Source organism: Metopolophium dirhodum, chromosome 7, assembly GCF_019925205.1.
Source record: "Metopolophium dirhodum isolate CAU chromosome 7, ASM1992520v1, whole genome shotgun sequence".
Lineage (NCBI taxonomy): Eukaryota > Metazoa > Arthropoda > Insecta > Hemiptera > Aphididae > Metopolophium > Metopolophium dirhodum.
In genome coordinates, this window is record NC_083566.1 from 8972834 (window position 1) to 8994715 (window position 21882).

A 21882-nucleotide genomic window follows, 5' to 3' on the forward strand; every position below is an offset into this window, starting at 1 on the left:
TTGTTGTTATATTATGACATGGTAATTTAACAATGATGTTGCTTTATTTATTTATACATTTTAAATAGACCAGGCCCAATTGCATAAATTAGATAGTAGCAACATACGTTAGTAGACTACTAAGTAATAATAAATTACAAATTAAAAATAAAATAACAAATACTTATAACTATGAATTACCAAGTATGAAATTACAATATATTTTAAATGAGTCAAAGTTCGGAGGGATGGACAAATCGATTTATTATCAATTTATGATTTTCACCATTCTATTACAGGGGTTTTACTTGCATAAATAGTTATTTCTACACTTAGATGAAATGTATTATTAGATCAAGTATTACAAATAATAGTATGGAAGGAAAAACGAAGACAAAAATTGTATACAACAAGTATAAATCTAATTACTCGTTGTTTCAGAATAGATCAAATTGGGGACTGCGAACACTAGTGTTAAAGCCAAAATAAAAAGATCCATAAATACCAATCTGTTTCAATTTTCTAAATAGGATTTGATGGTTAAATTTATCGGAAACCTTAGAAAAATCGGTGTACTTATATAATAATATTATCATCAAAATATTTTGATCCACCAGAAAGGCGTTATTGACTGAATAATAATAACTGTCAATAACTGTCTATTCAAATAGATACTATATTTCGTTTAGAATTTAAACTGAAAATTCCAAAAAGAATTTTCCAGCAGTATTCGATAAACTTTAGTAAGATACCCGAAGGAATCGATTAGAGTTCCAAATTTTGAACAAAAGTTTTGTTATATTTTATATAACATTTTAAAAGTTTTCATTCGGGGTTGTGTAATTATTTTTACTTACGCTTATAAATATTATAATATTAGACATTATATAGGTATGATGTTAATGAATTTACTTTTTTTTCTTATTTATGGTAGGGTCATCTACTACTAAGTTATTAACTTATAACAAAATAAATATTAGGTACATAACATAAATACAATGGTTTCCTTAGATTAAGTTATACATACCAATGTAAGTTTCAGAAATTTGTTGATTTTATTGGTGTTGTCTTGGATTGGATTTTGATAATATTTTCTAATTTTTATTTATAAGTGTATATTTTGATTTTTTTCTCTTTTCAAGCCCATTCTTGATTGTTCACAATACAAAATATGCCACAAATAATACCAAAATTAATAAATTAATTATACAGACTCAAATTAAACCTGAATGTGTTTACCTGTATTTTACATAATTACATATTTATAATTGAGAATTTCATAACTATATTATATTGTCTTATATTTTGTTAGTTAATCTAATAATTAATTTTTAATTCAACAGTATTTATACACTAGTTTATTATATCTTTGGAATATTAACACTCTAACTCTCTAATTATGACTTCTATCACAATAAAAGTGTATAACTATACATATAAATCAAGTTTACATGACTTTAAAATATACCATGACTTACAGTATCCTGCAGTTTTAATTACATAGTATTATAGAATATGAATTGAGTGGTGAAAGATAACTTAAAATAGAAAATAAATGTAGGTTAAATGTGTATAATAAATACATACTTGTGGCCAGTCTAAGGTATTATAATATATATTAAAATAGCTTATTTGCATCAATAGAAATATTATGTTTGCATTGTTTCACCCAATTATAAAATAAAATCGTTAACCATAAAATAGTTATCATTAATTCCGCTCATATGACGAGGTTGAATATGGCTCATCCATTACGCTTATTTTTCATTCAGTGTGCGAATTGAGGTCACAGAAAAGTTGTAAATACTATACACAGCACTAATAAATTGATCATGAGATCCATCATGTAAGTACCTACACAAACTACTGACATACTCAACTATTTCCCCAGTGTCTTTGCTATCTTTCTATTAAACATCGATGTTAGACATCAGTATTATTATATAGATATATGTACACATTTTAACTCGCGAGATGAAAACGAAAAAGTTCTACCCATCGATTATTATTTAGGAATGAGATACGATCCATACCACGACCTTTCCTATTCGCAAACGCCACACCGATAGCAATGACTTTCGATGCGCCACGATAATTTATGCTGTGTGTCGTGTGAGGGTACATGGTGACGTCCAAGATTCTGTCGTATGTGACATTTCGATAAGCACAACTCACCCCGACATCGGCCAATTCAGCTTTTTACGATTCAATCACCAAGGCTCTAACAATACGATCGACTCATGCTATTCTGGTCCGACATTTGTTTCTGATTCTTACCAGACGGTTTTTTTCTCTTCTTTTGAAATCACAGCCACCGACACCTACGCGTATACAATCGACAATCATTATCAATGCACACAACTACCTTTGTTTGTTGTGCAGTATTAAATGTATTTTAAAAAATATCCCACTCCTATACGATTTAAATAAATCGCGTAGGCAGTATCTTTCATTTGTTGTGGTTTTTATTTTTTTCGACCAATCGGCTGTTACCCATGCAATTTAACATCATAATACGTCGTAGACCTATGGTGAATATACATATTATAATGTTTCAAGCTGCGAACGATATCGTGAAAGTGTCATAGTGTCATTTCCAGTAGTGAATTCGGTCACGGATAATATCGGAAGCGACTATATGTGACATATAATAATATTACGAATAAACGACAATGTTCTGCATGGACGTGAAACCCATACACTTGAAAATATAATCTGGTCCTAAGGTTTGTCCGTACAATATTCATATAACTTTATCAATCTAGGCTTATTACCTATCTCGAAAATAACAACTTACTTTCCGAAAACCAATTTGGAGCACTGAAAATGCATTATATAATGTATCTCAATAATTTTTATACGACTCTCTAGATAATGGTTTGAAAGCGATTGCTGTTTTCATAGACTTCGCGAAGGCTTTTGATACTATTCAACACGATACTCTATTACGAATTTTACCTAATTTTGGTACAGGTAACAAAGGTCTTCTCCGGTTTAAGAGCTACCTCTCGTATAGACAACAAATAGTGAAACTAAATGATGTTAATAGCAAGGCTAGTTTTATTAAATATGGTGTGCCTCAAGGTAGTGTTTTACGCCCCTTACTGTTCATATTATATGTTAATGCAGTTTGTGATTTAAATATTGATGGTAAATTGGTGACCCATGCAGACGATAGTTGTTTGTTATTTTCGGGTAAATCTTGGGTGGAGGCTCACCTCAAAGCCACGTAGGGACTAAAATTTAACGTACAAGAGCATAAGTGAAATAGGCTTAACGATGAATCCGGAAAAAACTACATATATGAAGTTTTCAATAAATAAGATTATCTACCAAGAGTTTCCTTTAGTAATTCATAATTGCAAAGATAAATTGGACTGCAATATGTATAGCCATTAAACAAATATCAAAAATTCGTTATTTAGGTATCATTTTTGACGATAATTTAAGGTGGAACATACAGATTAAAAACTTAGAAGGCAAACTTAGATATTCATTATATAAATTCATCAAACTTAAAGATATATTGCCTTTAAATATTTTACGTACTATTTATTTTGCATTTTATCAATCTATTTTTCAGTATGGCCTATTAGTTTCGGGAGGTGTCAAAGATAACTATTTAAAATGTTTTCAATCGAATCAAAATAATGTATTACGAATAATACTAAACAAAAAATCTTTAGTAGGTTCATCAAGACTAAACTACACAAATTTAGGAGTTCTTTCAATAAGATACTTATACAAAAAATTTGCAATAATATTTACTATAAAAAAATTTACCATCTCCTTAAATAATACAGATTTCTCTCAATTAAGAGAACATAGAGCCTATAATTTACCAGTTAAGTACACAAAAAAAACCTTTGGGCAATCTTTTGTAGATTATTCAGGTCCAACCTATTTCAACCAGTTGTCAACTATATCCAAAAAAAATATTCATGGTGGCGTAGTCAATGGGAAAAATGAAGTTTATAAGTGGCTATTCACTGAATTGTCTACTCCTTTAGTATAATAGACGGACTATTTTGGTAATTTTATAGTTTTATTGTTATTGATTTGAAATTTCATTTTATTTTTAGTTCAAATATTATCTAGTGTTTTAATTAATATAATTACATATTCTTATTTCCGGTTGAAATTCAGAACTGGACTTTAGTTTGTTCTTTGTCTATTTTTATATGTATTAATTTGTGTTTACTTTTATTGTATCTCTTTCTTTGTAATATCAATTCCTTGTATTGCTTTAGATTTTCTGTTTTTATTTATTATTTCTTATAGAAAGTTGTTTCTTTCAAAAATTTTTAGTTAATAAGGTGTTTCTTGTAATTCACTAATTTACATTTTAAAATTTATATTATTCATAAGTCAACTCTCTACTCCGTCACAAGCCTTTGTTTAAAGGAGAAGATATATTTCTTTATTTAATATTATATTATTATCTTTAGTTAGGTATGGTATTATGAGTTTTGATTGTAAATTATAATATATTATTAATAAAAAAAAAAAAAAAATCTCACACACCGAAGCGCATTCCTTCCGGTCGAACAAATGTATTACGTATTGATGTCCGTCGAGGATTTATTCGTAAGGTACGATATTCACTTAAATGTTTACGGAATACAATTTTTACACGAATATATTATAATGTCCATTTGTATCTGATTCAGTGAACGATCGCCAATGCATCTTCATTTCGAGAACCTAACCTAACCTAACCTTATATAAAAACTTTATTGCGATGTTAAAAATACGACGTGAAACACAAAAACAGAATTGAATAGGCTCAAGTGTAACGTGTGAGAGCAAATCATTTCGGAACGACGATAAAATAAACTGACGTTATGTAATAATATTATTATCTTATATTATATCTATGACCATTGCCCGGATCATTTTATAAATACCGATTTAGGGTTGTCCGTTTTGCGAATCATATCGAAATATAAAATGTATTAATAATTGGGATTCGACAGAAAAAGAAACAATTTTTTCTTTCGTTTTCGTAACGAACGGATCAAGAGTTATATAATATTATTTATTATAGTTGTGTTGTATGTTGTATGTATACACTGCACATAATGTAAAGCGGCGACATGTATAGGCAATATAGCAGCACTGGTGTCATCAAACCGAATGTTAACTTTAGGAAACAAGCTTGATTACTTTCATTTTCTTTTCCATATTCCTCATGATTTGAAACATTGTTTAAAAAATAATTATAATTTATAGCATTGAATAATATGTTCTTAATTTGCTTAATTTTAATCAAGTTATTTACTTAAGTTGTTTAAATAGCTGTTATTAACATTATTTCCCAACCTTTTTTATTCCACCCCACCCCCCAAATTCTTCTTTTTTGGTTTTAATAGGTAAAGACAAAGTTAATAATAGGTACCTAACCCAAGTGAGTGTTAAGCGATACCCGGTAAAAGGCTATTATTATTATTTTAGTTATTCGTTGTTTTCCCCAGTTTATATAAATATCGAAAAACAATTTTTACTTCATGAGGATAACTTACGCCTTTCCTTCGTGTTTACGCCCCCTTCCTCTCCGCAAAGTTGGAAATCACTGATTAACACTCTATTAAACTCCATTAAATACACATATTTTTTACCATATTGATTTGGGTGGATTGGATTAAATATAATAATATAAAGATCTAAAATGATATCCAATTATAATAACAATTTTACTTTCTGTGACCCTATAGTTACAAACAAAAAGATATTCGTTTTTCGTGAGCCAACAAATCCCTTTATGAGACCCTTTTTCAAATGTAAAATTAAAATAATTGGCTTCGAGGTACACATCCTTGGGTATAGGATTACCAATGAACCAAATTTCAGGACCACAAATACGATATACTTGGCTATGGATCGCATATATATACACACACATACAAACATTCCCTTTTATTAATATAGATTTATAATATATTGTACCTCATAATAACGTTTTCATAGTTAATTTGTATTTAATTCAATTAAATAAGCATAGATATCACGAAAATTACTGTTTATTGACTCGTGTAAAATTTAAAAGATTTTGATTTCTCACTAGTTCTAACGTATATCTTAACACCCCGTCCCACATAACACTGAAGGGACTTTTTTTTATCATTCACTAGAAAAATGGCATTATGATTATTATTTTTGATGATAATATCCATGTAAAATGCATTGTAAGATAATTTAAAGCGTCAAACGAATATCTTTTTTAAAAACTATCCCAGTGACACTGTCTCAGATTAAAATGCTTTCGTTAATCTGTTATCATTATTATTACATTATTGTGTCAAAATACAGGAATTACGGTACCTCTGTACTAATTAAAATAATTTAATAATGTGGTACTATTAGTTATCATACTTCGCCAATAAAGGAGAACTTTGGAGTTGGAATTTAATTCAGGAATTATTCAAAATGATTACTTAAGATAAATGTTGGAAAAAGTAATGTAATTTAAAAACATTTAGCGTACATTTTATATTGTGACAAATTAACTACACCTACTATAGTAAAATTTTAAGGGAATAATCCTTTTTGGTTTTTGTATTATAGTTGGTCCCTACTTGGTTTATTCGATCTTCTAAATTTATTATATGCATTAAGTTTTTATTACTTAAATTGATAGAGTGAATGTTTGTTAAGTATCTCTTACGGCAAATTAGAGTATTTTAACGGTTTTATTATGATTAATTATCAAACTGCTATATAATATTGTAGGAGCTGCAGAAAAGAGTAAAATAAAGTAACTATAATTCTTGCAGGACAAAGAAGTTAGTATTTTAATGATTTCCTCACAATATAAACGCGTTATAATAATATAAATGCTTAATTTCCAACTTTCCAATGTTATTAAATCTTTAATTATATCATTCTTACAATCGTGAAAATGATTTATTTACTAATAATAATATATAAAAATGCAACACAATATTTATATTACTATAACTTATACAAAACTATATGATCAAAGATAATAATGTTCCCTGCATTACACATATAAACAAATATTCCTAGCATTTTTATTAACTTTATAATAGTTTATTAGAGTACCCGAACTTTGAAAATTATCAATGTCCAATTAAAGTGTATTGATCTATATTGATATGTGGCGTTTTATTTAAAAATTGAATTGAGTTCATAAAGCATTTAAAAATGTCATTGATAAATATAATAATATATACGTTAAACGTTTTAAGTTCCAACGAAAAATATTCTTTAGTTACTAGAAAATATCTAAAATCGTTATTAGTTGTTTAAATAACTAATTTCGTACTAATTTGTATTTCAAATGATTATAACTAAACAATTAAGTGAATGTATCTTAAATATTTTTAAATTGATTTAATAATTAATTAATACGAATTTGAGGAATAGGTATATGGATATTATCCATAACATATTACAGTATCTTATATAATCTTATATAATATTACACATACAGTGTTCCATTTAAGTATCAAAACATTTTTTATTTTTTCATATTCTTAAGTATTTATGGTCACAACACATCAAAAGAAAATATTGTTTTATATAAATTTTTTATCATATCGGTTACCACTAACCTACTTAAGTTCTATTTTGATTAAAAAAAATATCTAATATTAACTAAATAGTTTTTTTATTTAAATAATCAATTGAATTGTAGATGAGTGATGGACCGATTGAATGACACATTTTTGGGGATTCCCTTGTCATTCTACTCCACTCGTCTAGTTCTAAACGATTGTAAATTGATCTTTCTCTACAAACATATACATATATATATATATATATTATATCATATAATATATAAGTGAACATTTCAGAAGATATTAGACAGGGTCCACATGGAGTAGAAAGTCTGCTAAATTGAAATTCAGTTATGTATTCGGGTTTCAATAATGTATATATAAACCGGACTTATTCAATAACTTAGTTTGATTCGATTAACTTTTTGAGATAGAGCGCGAGCGCGTTTTATTTCATTAACAATTTAAGGTGAAAGTGCTCGTTGCATTTCTGATGTGTTTCTGGAGGGATGGCATTTTTAATATTAAGGTTTCCTATAAATGTTTGTGCACGCATGTATAATATACTATTAATAATAAATACATAGATATAACATGTGTGTATAAGTGTAGGTAGTCAGTTTTGGTACTTGCATTTGACGTAAGTTATTTAATGAGATTTATAAAAAGAAAAAATCACTTGTAATCGTACGCAGAGTTAATGATGGACACAGTGGTTATTTGCTCCAATCTCTGGTTTACCAGATTTTTAAATTTATTGACTATGTCTGTTTAGCCCATAAATTACAAAAATCAACAATACCCGAGAACAGTTTATATCTATTTATGTACCTACTTTAAAATTAGATCCTCGACCGAAATCATAAATTTTTACATAATTTGTATAATATGTACTTATGACAGTAAGTTGAGAGTATCATATATTTATCAAAGTGCATAAAAATGAAAGTGCAGTATATTATACTATATAATATGAAATGTGTATAACAATTATGCATACGTACAATGTATACAATGACGTATTTTAATATTTCATTTAACACACACACACACTAACACACACATACCACTCAATATACATAATACATACATAGGTAGGTATTATATATTACTAAGAGTACGCATCAATTTTGTGGAGCTACGTTTCTGGGTGCAATTACAGTTTTTACATTATTATTTTAATATCGTGTCTGACTAATGGATGTGTATTTACTGTAAAAAATATACCATACATAATCATGATATACTTATATAATAATATAATATACACGATACATAAATACTGTTAAATGTACAGAATCTGATAATGGTTTGTCATTATTCATATATAATTAACGATCTTATTTAACAAAAAATGAACCCTTTGAGGTACGCAAAAAATATCATTTTTTTTTAAATGATTATAATAAATAATATCTATATAAGGTTTATTTCGAAAATACTTAACAATAATTTAAAAAAAATTCAAAATAAATAACATATATCTGTCACTATTTGTTTATAATTAATATAAATTGACGATTCTGAGTGAAACTTGGTCGAACATTCAATATTTGTTATTATATGTAAAATGAACGAGAATACTAATTTATCACTTTACCCAGAAATGCTTTTTTTTTGTTTCAAACTAAATTATATTTGTACGTCCCTAAAATAAAAAATGGTTAGAGTTTAAGGTCTGCAACAATACTAATTATTAAATTATAACGATAAACACAAAATCAAATTATAGTATGAAAAACGGATGTGTCGTACGTAAATTAGAACGTTTTTCTGTGTTTCAGTAGTTTTTTCTTATGTACGAGTATTACAATAAAACGTGAGAAAATCAAAAAATACATTTTAAAGTACTGCGACCAACAATTTCCTACCAGAAACCGGATAATCATGAGAAGATCATATCACTTCTTCAACAGTCGAACCAATTTCGTTGCTAAATAAATATAATAATATGATATAAACGTACGTGATATAAACGTACGTGCTATATTGTATTATACGACACAATGTTAAACTCTTATACTTTTAAAAATATAAATATTATGATTACGTAGGTCTCACGTACCGAATATAATATAAAAAAGGTGGGTAAGTGGATGTCGCTCTGCTGTACAGTAGGTTACAAGGGGGTCACTGTAATGGATGGTGTTAAATTTGAATTCAATGATATAATAATATCATTGTATAAGAAAAACGATTCTGAGCGAAAACGGTCAGTTAGCCTATGATATTACCAAGTATATTTGATGATATTATTGTGAATAAAGAAATTTATAAATAACCTATTTACGTGGAGCCTTGTTTTAAATTTTCAATCCTTAGCTATAACATTTAAACATTTTATAAATTTTTTAACTACAAAATAATTATTACATTTTAAATTTGATAAATTTTGTCAAAATTTGAACTTTAAATGCTTTAAAAAAAAAAATTGTGCCTATGTATTTGTAATATTTTTCAATTGCTATTGTAACAATATATCAGGAGTCTTGTATACAATTTTCACGCTTTTCTACCCTACAAATAAAATTTTATTGATATTCACAGAAAAAAAAACTAAAAAAATTGAGAACTGACAATGTCCGTAAACAGCTCAAAAAGACTCAAATTATTTTCAAAATTTTATCGTGTATATAAAATGCTCATATAAACATTCAGTGAAATTTTCAAGTATCTACAGTCATACGTTTTTTAATTACAACAAAATAGCAAAATCGTTACATGAGATATCGAGTGAATATCAAATGTTGTAAAAATATGAATTTCAAACGCTCATAAAAATTTAATTTGACTTTCTTGTAGACATTTATTTTTTGATAAAAGTAGAAAAACTTATGGACAATCTTGTATTACATTTTAAAATCTTTGATTTAAAAAGAAAAATTTTTATGAATTCTCAACTCAAAATAATTTGCTAATTTTCGTGATTTTTCCGTATTTTGTCAAGATTTGAACTTTAAATGCTTATAAATAAAAACTGTGACTAAGGATTTTTAATTTTTTCATCTGCCTTTGAAACAATAATCTAGGAACCTTGTATTAAATTTTCAAGCTTTTTTAACCAACAAGTAAAATTTTATTTATATTTATAGAAAAAAAAACTAAAAAAATTGAAAACTGACAATGGCCGTAAACAGCTCAAAAAGAGTCAAAATATTTTGTAAATTTTATGGTGTATAGAAAATGCTAATATAAACATTCAGTCAAAATTTCATGTCCCTACGGTCATTTGTTTTAGAGTTACACCAAAAACCAAAATCGATTTTCTCGAAAACAGATTTTGCGTAAAAATTCCCATTTTTCTTTTGTTTTTCACGTCGCCTTTGAAAACTACTGAGAACTACTTTTGACCCCCCAAAGCACCAACTAGATTCACTTTCTTATCAGAAAAGTTACTGTTGAAGAAAATCCAAGCACTTTTACGGTCCTAAAAGGTGATGACAGACACAAAAAGAAATCACACATCATTGTAAAATCAATACATTCATCGCTTCGCTCAGAATCTAAAAGAAAAATTGTTCTTAGTAATTAATAATTTACTGTTGTACCTAATACGAATAGTAGATCGTCGTTAAATTTAAAAGTTTCAATTTCTGAAAATACATATTATTACAATATTATTGCAGGTGTGTATTCTATATTAATTTAGAACACTTTTATGATAGTATATGATGTATATCTCTTGCAAATATTGAATTAAATACACTTTTTTCAATTCATTTTCAATCCAAAATAACTAAGTATTGCGAGTAATTTTGTTAAACACGAAAGGTATTTAATTTTATTTTCGTTAGGTAATATAATTATTCATTGAAGAATGTTTCTCTAAGAATCATTTACTCGTTTTAATGAAATTATACAGTTCGGTTAATACGATTTTATTTTACACCTATACAATACTGTTATAACGAATTTTAATAGTTTAGTTTATAAGTTAAACTCATAGGTTTAACGTTAAAGTTCTACTGCATATTTAACTGAATTTAACTTAATTCTTAGTAAACTAATAGGACATTATGTATATAATTAATGCATTATGTCTATATGCATCATTCATCGTATTTGATATAAATCTAATATTAACAATACAAGTGATTACCCCTAAAATTAAAAACTAAAGATTTGGATAGGTATTTTTGTAGAAAATAATATGATTTTCAGTTTTAAGTTTTCTTAATTTTCCATTCCACTTTATTTCGTTATGTTCCTGAAAATGCGTGAAATATGCTTACACATAATGATTTTATACCATGAGTTTATTTAATGATATGTTTTAATAAAGTCAGAGTATTAAAATATGTTGGTTAAATATTATATTTTGTAACTTTTTTTATCTGTTTTTTTTTTTAAGCCGCATTAAACCACTATCAGTAGTTGATTCACACAATAATAAAAAGTGTGTTCGTTGCTTTGTTTTAAAGTACATACGGTATTATTAAAAGTGTAAAAATATGCATGCATAGTATAATAATATAATATTGATTAAAATATAAGACTCGTGATCAATATTTATTTTTAGGTGAATGCGTTCGGCTTTCAACGTTATTTTGTGCTGAACATTCGAACGTGCTTTATAATTTTTAAAGCTGCGGTATTAGTAAAAGGAAACCGTACGACAGAATATAATAGGTAAGGTATAATACCGGAAGGTTAATTAAATTTCCTATAAATTAACATCTCGACTTATAATATATATATATATATACATGTATCCATATATTATATTTTAAACAGTAATGTAGACTTATTCTGACATACAGGAACGAGAAATTTAATTAATCTTGATTCTTGGATAAATATAATATTATCGTAAATTAAACATTCTATGAATGAGTATTTTTGAATAATTATGATGAATGTCGAGACAAGACGATGTTTAATCCAGCCGGATTTGATGAATTATTAAATTATGTTTTCTCGTTACGTCTCTTGCGGAATATTTATATTATATATTACAAAGATGTAGAACAAAACTTTTTAAACGCTTTTCCATTTACTCCGACTTGTTCGCTCAAAACTTTTTCCACCTTATTAACACTGTCCCGTGGAATTTTTTTTATCTTCATCGCCGTGGGACGGTAGAATAATATCACGGTCGTTATATCTGTATTCCATGATTCTACATTAATTCTACGGGGATTACAACAATGGTGTGTTGTGCAAAATAATATAATGTGTATTATTGTAATTTTTTATGATTGATATTATATTGTAATCGAGTTTAGCTGTATTATAGGTACAATAGTTACACATTATTGTAAGTGAAGTGTTACATTGTGCGAACGTGCACAATCGCACCAATTACGATCGGATAAAATCTGCTTCAAACGGAATTCCGTGATCCCGAGGAAACACTTAGGTCTGCGGTGCGCGGTAATTACGCAATAGTGCATGTAACGTCGGAGGTGGATATCAATTTTCGGCGCTCAATCCTTTGGTATTGTCGGCAGTAACCACAGATTCTGGTCACGTACAAATACATTGTTACAGGATCGGACGGAAACATCCCTTTTATCCCATATTATGTATAATGTATATCGTAATTATGTGCGTATGTATATTCGTGTATAACGGGCAAAGGATTATCAGAAATAATGCAAAGGTATATATTACGATAATAATGTGGTAGTCGTACGAATGAGTCGTTGACGACACGATGGTGCGCTTCACTCATTGACTGCGTTTGTGGTCATGTACATAGTTGTAAGTACATAATATAATGTTAAACTTATACTATATATAGAGTGAATCACCTAAATTCCTTGAAACAGCTGGATTAGAATTTTGATTTAGACACGTCATCATAATTGTATATAAAAAAATCATTGTCTTAAAATGTATAATAATAGGGAGGTACATATGCTCCTCATTTGAATAAAGTAGATTAATATCTTCACAGCATATTCCTTTAAATATATGCCAACAAAATATAAATATATTAAATATGGTCTTTATAGAACCACATCAATATAAAACATTGAGGGGGAGGGGGGGGGGAAATTATTTTGATTTACAGATAATATACTTGGAAATAATTTCATACCCATACAAATTCAATTTCTATTAGGTATGTCAATTAAGAAAATAATAGTAAAATTACAGTCGACCATCTATAATGATAACTAAAAAATTATTTAAACTATTTATATCCGTTAAAATAGAATACTTAAAATACACAGTGGTCGTGCATTTAACATACATTTATTTGTAATTTCAATAATATGTTATTGAAAATTTATTATTATGGAACTTTAAGCTAAAATATTTGTAAAATATAATATTACAATTAGATGTATTTGTAAACAATATAGTACATTTTTATTTCTATATTTAATGTATTTACAAAATGTTTTTATGATTTAATTTTCAGAATTACGATTAATTTCATTAAAAAAAAAAAATGATTTAGACAATTTTTCTTTTACTCAAATTGTCGAACTTTTATGGCGCATTGGCACAGTTTAAAATATAATAACTTTGTCTTATATATCGTTGTACGGTTTTTTTTGAAGGGGGGGGGGGGGAGGAAATATTTTGAAAAATATAAAAAAATTTTCAATTCCTATATAATGAATACGAGAAGTATACTGTCGGACATAATAAGTACAAATATATATTATATTGTACGAGTCGGGGTGGGTAAAAGGTCTGTCTCGCTTGTGGTGGTAGGTATAAAATCGACGTTACGTGTTATAATATTACGTATAATTTATATATATATATATATATTATGTTCTTAACATTTCCGTTGTCGTCTGCAAATACCAGAACGAATAACGATAGTAAATTTTCATTAAAAAAAACCCATCGCAGACACCACACCGCGGTGTCGACGACTACGATGGGTGCGTGTGTAGAGTAAAAATTATGATCACTGGTTGAGTGGGGGAGGGGGTTGACGATTCTCCGGGGACTCGTTAACCCGTCTCCTCCCCCCCCTCATGTGCGCCGGGCATTCACCACTATTTCCGCTGAACCGCTGAATCGTGAGCATGCAAGTGTCCGCTTGTATGTCTGTCTGTGTGTGATTGTATTGGTGTGTGAGTGCGTATTTATGTGCGGTGCTTGCGTTGCATCATCGCAGAGGCTGCGGTAAATCGGAAGAGTTCGATTTTGGCGTCAAATATACGAACCACCGCTCCACCGCCATCCCCGCTTCCGCCGACCGCCACGAACCCTTCTACCGTCTGCCCGTCGCGGATCGGTGTCGCTTCCACAATGGTTAGGAAAAATAGAAAGAGAGGAATTAAAAAAAAAAACATACACAAATATGCATAACATATTATGATATAAAGTTATATATTATTGTGCTAACAAAAAACAGATGCCCACCTTGGTGAATTCTCAGACTTTGCACGATTGTCCCATGCAGGACGCTAAAGTATGGGGTAGGAAAAAATCCTTTCTACAAAATAAACCGTAAATTAAAAAAAAAACGTTATACAACGTCGTTCATAGCTGCAATGTTATAAATGAAAAAAACCCGACCAAGTCACTCTGCAGTATATAGTGTACCTACCTCGCCATTGGGTAGTTTTCTGTAATGGATGTGTTAAATTCCAATTCAAGAGAAACCATGTCTGTCAGCTTCTATTTCAAAGGATACTTTATAATTTATTTATTTTATTACAAGTTTGATGGTAGTTAAATTAGTTTAAAAAATATATATATAATATATTGTTGCGCAAATAATAATGATTATTGTATAATAACTAATAATTTATTATAATATTTCATTATAGGTAAATTACATATACCAAAGCATAGTGTGCATAAATTTGCGGTATAAGTAACTGGAAAGCGTAGAACTAAAGTATAATATATATAGTAGTTCTATGATCACTGGTTCGGATGATTTAAATATTATGCATATAGAAACATATAATTTTATTATATAATATCATACCATACATTAATCACGCACAAATTTAAGTCAAATGTATTGCTCGAATTCTCGGACATACATATTTTATATTTATTATAATATTATCAAACAAACATTTTTGAGCTCAATCCATTCCGTTGCTTTCCATTAACGATTTTTTTAAATGGTCGATTTACAACCATAGTATATTATAATATGTACTACTATTATATGCATAATATACTTTCACTCAAACTCATTTAATATACATTACTGCTTGAAAAATATACTGAACAGACATATTATTTATCCATGTATAACGATATAGATTAACAGTAAAAAGTATATACATTTATTACATATTATAGTCCACATATATTATTATTATTATTGTTTAATACAAACATGATGTCATGATAAAAACATTGGAAACATACCCATTTTCGATTAATAGTCATTAGTTCGCGTTCTATAGATACATAATCATATATTATCACTATTATGTCCATTGGCCATAGTAAAATCGATTTTTATTTTAAAAAATAGTTTAATGTCATCATTCTTATAACCTTATGAATTATATGTCAATTACATTATAGGTTGTAATATTTTTCTTCATGCGGAACTTTGTAGTTTTTAGTAATGCAACTATTAATCATTATAATCATTAGTCCATGTCAAAACCGATATTCATTATTTTAAAGTGTATCTAGTTCATCAGGTATATCCAAAAGTGCATAATATAATTAAACTAAAAAATAAAACTATTCAAAATATTAAACTTATTTTTTTCAAGACACTGCATTTACTTGTTTATTTTTTACTTTATACTAATTTTGGATGTGTAAGTAAATATTTATTTTTATTTATTTTTTCACAATTTCCCATCTAAAATTTGTTATAAATGTCACACATTATCATGTTTTTCATAGTATGCCGTATACGTTTATTTTAATATATTGCAACGCAACTAGACAGTATAATAGCCAAAAACTATAAGCGAAGGTAATTAGCATTACAAATTTCAATAGGCTTTAAAATCTAGTTAGACTTTAGTTAAATGTATCAGTTTGTATACAGTTATTCACTTTCACTATTCAATAAAACACAGTACCTACCTATAACTACGAATTGGCACAAAATCCACCAGTTAATATATTTTGAAACAATCTAGTGGAAACTTGAAAGTTCTCACTCCCGTTACAACAATCAATATATTATATTGGCGATACATTATACGAAGGAAAACTTTAAAACTATAACCTATGCACAGTACCGACCTATTACACATATACGTGCAATAAAAATAGAAGAAATATTCAAGTACTCTCGGTACATCAACAGTTTAAAGTTTCACGTTGTTGGTTTTTTCTATAATAATTCACACAGAGTATATTGTTTCAGTACTTATGCAATATAGACGGATTAAAAATATTAATGTATATTGTTATAGCAGGCACTTGTTCACGCCCGTTTCCGTTAATGAAAAACCTTCTGAAATTATTTTGTGTGCCGCCGGTGGTGTATCCGTACCGCTTGTGTATAATACAGACATCAAAGTGTGTTGATATTCCTTTGTAAAAATATGTAATATGTGAGGAAAAATTCAAAGCTAAGCATAAACGCGGTAAATGCAGAATAATTTCAAATTTTTGTTTGATAATATACAAGTGGGTTTATATATGTACACATAATGTACACACGGACATATCGCTTCACGGCCATAAAATAAACAATTATAATTATAATGTATTAATGTATATTATAAAAGCAGGTAACCACTAACCGTACACATATTATAATATTATTATGGTACCGCTACGGCAAAAGCGCGTTAAACGATTTTTTTTTTACCCAGAGTAAAATATTATAGGTATATATTATTATTCTATATCTATACATAATAAAATAATATAATTTAAAAAGTTTCACAGTGAAGACCAAAAAAAAAAATCTATCCACTTTGAATCCGTCAAAAAGTTTAGTTTTTGTACTGTCATGACCGCTAGGCTATTGCGGACGGAATAAATAAATAACGTCAGCGGGACCGCTTTTGGCAGTTCTTTTTTTTTTTTTTTTTAAAAAAATTGTGAAACCTGGCTGCGCGTTATTTTAATTGAAATGTAAAAGGGCCACGGGTCGATTACAAAACGTTGACATAGAATTGTATTATATTATTCAAAAGTCGTGATTATTTTTTTGTTAAATTGTATTTTTTTTACACTCACCTCCAACACAATAGTTGATATTATAGTGCAAAGCTATCAGATAGAGAAACCTGAATCTGATGACCTAGAATTTGCAACGGTTAAGTCCTCGGTGTATTTTGTGTAGGTGCCGTCTTAATTTCGACATGAGAAATAAATGGAAGCATCATACAATAATACAATACCTACTGATAATACATGAATAGATACCACTGTAATTACTTGTTATAATTGCCAATATAATATCATAGGCTCCATAAGCTAATCATACGAATTACGAGGGACAATAATTGAATATATTATATTAAAATGTATATTTCAATGATTAACACTACATGTTTTTTAAATATCAAAAGCAATAATCTGCCGCAGAATTTTAAGTAAAATATAAGTAATTATAGAACTTCAATCCAAAAACCAACAATACTATATTTTATTTTTACACATAACAAACATTTACTGAGAAGCCGGCTGAAACGTGAAATCATTAAACGTATAATATAATAATATGGACAATCATTTTTGGTATTGCATCTATGTGGTTTATCATAGTTATCAATTATTATAACTTACTTATACAACTTGTTTTTAACTACATGTTATTAAATCTATAAATTGCATATATAAATGATATAATATTCTCTGCTTTCTTAAAATACATAATTGCTGATTTATATATTTGGATATATTTCCATATTCATGAAATCACATACTTCCAATCCCCATATTTGTTATGTATCAATACATTTTTTATACATAAGTAAATATCATCGTATATGCAGAACTAATAATATTTCAAAAAAAAAAGTTTTATAAATAAATATAAATATTATATATAGATAATATTAATATTAATATTCTTCTGAAAGTATAACATACCAAGCTGAGTATAATAATTGTTTTGAGTGGCGTACGCTAACGTCATAGGTACTTGTGCCAATATGTTTGTTCATAATTTAATATTGTAACTGAATGTTCTAAATATGAGATCGTTAATAAATTATAACCAAATGGATATACGGAGTTAAATAAAAAAAAAAAAAAACCCATTACATTTCATTGTTTGAACAGCTCTTGATTACCTTTGGCACTTGCCAATCCGAATTACAGTTGACAATTGTGTTTATAATGTAATTATTGGTGTACATCAACAGGATGTTATGTGTTGTATTCAGAGTAAATAAACATTATTGGTCGTATTTACCGTTTATGTTACCGAAGGTGCCTGTACCATGTGTATTTAATATATTATTAATAATTATTATTAACGTCATAACTCGTATATTTATTTAAAAGCAGTTAAGTAGTTACCAAGCGTCATAATTCAAAGGCAAATTATTATTAAAATAATCGTTTATTTAAAAAATAACCCATGTTCTATAATAATATAGTTTTATATAAAAAAAAGTAAATTACAACAAACAAAAGTATTGACCATACATTGTATTATTAATTATAGATTAATATTTTTTTTTTGCAGGATAATCTTACACTAATTATGTAGTACAAGTATAATATATACAGCAGCTATTATAATTGTGAAAAATATTATTCCAAATAAAAAAAATATATATATAAAACATACCTAATTAACATTGTAAATGACTAATAGTTTATCGTATTTGTTTTTTTAGTTTTAGATTTTATAAGGTTTTAGATGATTGTATACGAATACGGGGTAGAATTATTGTATATCGACTGTAATTGTTTTAGAAATAGATTATCATGTCACATCATTTGGTATTTTTCCATCGCACTAATCCGGATAAAATACGAAAAACCTGGGAATACTTCCAAAAGAATACATACATATATTTTAAGGCATTTCACGGGATTACACTTGGTTATTAAACTAAAATAAAAATAATAAGAAATAAAAGTTAAGCAACTTTGATAAATAATCAACCGTTGTGATGAGCTAAAACTATATGACGCTTACAGAAATGATGAGAAATAGAAATTATGTGATTTATGTGAGGATCGTATCGGAACGTGCAAAATACAAACGTAGTCAAATACAAATTTTATAAATGGTAGATGATATTTCAATACGTAGGTATCAAACGCATAGCTATAATATAATATGTGTTAAATTAGTTAGGAATAAAATAGCTACTAGGTATTCAAATTTTAATTAAATTTAAGTATCTAATACAGTCTTATCAAACTATGTCACGACCCCTTATGTGAAATGACAATAAAATATATACAATATCAAATATCTATACAACAACAATTAATATTTTGGTTGTAGTTATACCTAAAAAATAAGTGAGTTATCTGTGATCATAATTTATGATTGTTAAATTTAAAATGTTATCCAGTCATTTGATAGGTAATGAATAATAATAAACCACGACCCATATCACTGTCATATAATTTCATTATGACGTACCCGCAACACCGTCGATGGAGCGTTTCAGTTATCACTTTCATAATTTTCATCAAATCAATTTCATGTGACAAAAATTGTGAGGATATTATATTATTATGTTGATTCTTTCACGATTCCCACCAATTCTGTTTTACATAATTTGAAAAACACGGTATATTAATATATTATGCATTTGTAAGACGGAGACAGTAAGTTCGGATGTGACGTCCACAAGAGGAATACGTTTTATTTTAAAGAACGTTAAAATGATTGATTATTCGAATTTATTATATCGACAATCGACATATTTTAATGGATTAATTTTTTCACTGGAAAACTGGAAAACTATATTATCTCGGTTATATATTATTATTATGGCCACTGGAATTTATACCCGTAATAATGTCAAAAACTACCGAAATAGGAGCACATTACTTGCACTGAGAATATTTTAGATACGTACATAAAACACCTTTCGACCAATAGAAAATTACGTTACGGCGCGATAATGTTTGTCGTCGACGTTCACAAGTGCACGCGCTATAAAGTAAGTACCTACCGAAGAATAATGTCAAATCGTGCATTGAGAAGAATATATTATTTTTTTTTTGTGATATTTCTAACATGAATAATTTCCCAATCGGGAGACAGAGTAGCCGAGCCAACGCCCACCGACGCCGGTTCGTACCCGACCACGGGCGGCATTTTTCTTCGGGCAGTCACGGTGTCCGCCTGGGCATAGCAGAAACCTACGGGTGCCCAATTTGAAATTATGCCAAACCTAAAAAACGGGTTTCAACCCCCCCCCCCCCCTACAAAAACAGCCAATGGCCATAGTTGCCGGGCTTGAAGTTAAATACTCTACCATATTATATTCTTATATTAATACATGTAATGTCACCAGGCGTCCCTTTTCCATATAAGCCAATCAGTATCTTCCCATTATTTCCAAAATAATTAAAAAATTCTTATTAAAACGTATTTTACCAATTAAAGTCGACGCAATATGTTACATAATGTTACTTAATTTGCAATAATTTGGCTTTAACAATAGCCATTCCACCATAATACATCAGGTGCATAGGTTAGTAGAAAAATGTATTTTGCTTTAGAGAACCACTAATTTTACTGCTGAAAAAATATAGACAGAGGTTCCCCAAGGACCAGTTGTACACCCAGATTCTTAATGACGGTGGTGTCATGGTGGTATAAAAAAAATAAACATCATTATCATAGTTATACATTTAATATAACTAATATTTCATGACGAAATATCTCCATTGGGAGGTCTATTATTTTCATATTGTGTATTTACTATTTATATATTAATTTATCATGATAAAAAAATTACATTTAAAAAAAAAATTAATATTATTATTATACTATTGCATTAATATGCGTGATTACTATTTACTTGCGCTACATAACCGGACATTTAACAAGAAGAAATAAAAATAATATAAAATACAGAGTTCTATGTATTTTGGTTTGAGTGTACTCCAGTTAACGGGATTTCGGTATCCGTGTACCACGCTTTGTGAAAAATATGACCGATAAGGGCACTCTAACTGTGGGGGATATGATACTGCGCCTGGCGTATTTAGGTGTAGGTATGTGTAAAAAACTAATTTAAAATCGGTAATTTTTTTTTTAAATAACTGTAAAAACATAAAATAATAAAATAAACGCAGCTATTACATGCTAGGATATATTATACATCAAGAAAAAGCTGGAAAATGAGAATTCATGCGTAGGGGCTCCCAAACATTAGCCGTGTGAGGACAAGGACAGATGTGAAGGGTGGACGAATCAAGCCTCAAGTAATAATTAATATATCTATATACGAAAATAGTCGATGGAAAAACCTTTTTAGTAGGTGGTGTGGCGCTGGTATAGACGCTGTCACATACTCCAACCACATTATTTCCTGTACTCGCA

At 28.3% G+C, this 21882-nt stretch overlaps 1 protein-coding gene across 2 annotated transcripts in view; it reads left to right on the top strand.

Moving 5' to 3' along the window:
• The window catches only part of LOC132949634 (gamma-aminobutyric acid type B receptor subunit 2), a 297294-nt gene that overhangs the window by 110152 nt on the left and 165260 nt on the right, over window positions 1-21882 (top strand). Inside the window, exon 3 of one of the 2 annotated variants that reach the window (XM_061020617.1) lies at window positions 12019-12128. The exons of the other annotated variant lie outside the window; for it this stretch is intronic. The gene's annotated coding sequence lies outside the window, so the exon portion shown is untranslated. The remainder of the gene's footprint in view (window positions 1-12018; window positions 12129-21882) is intronic. 2 annotated transcript variants of the gene reach the window in all.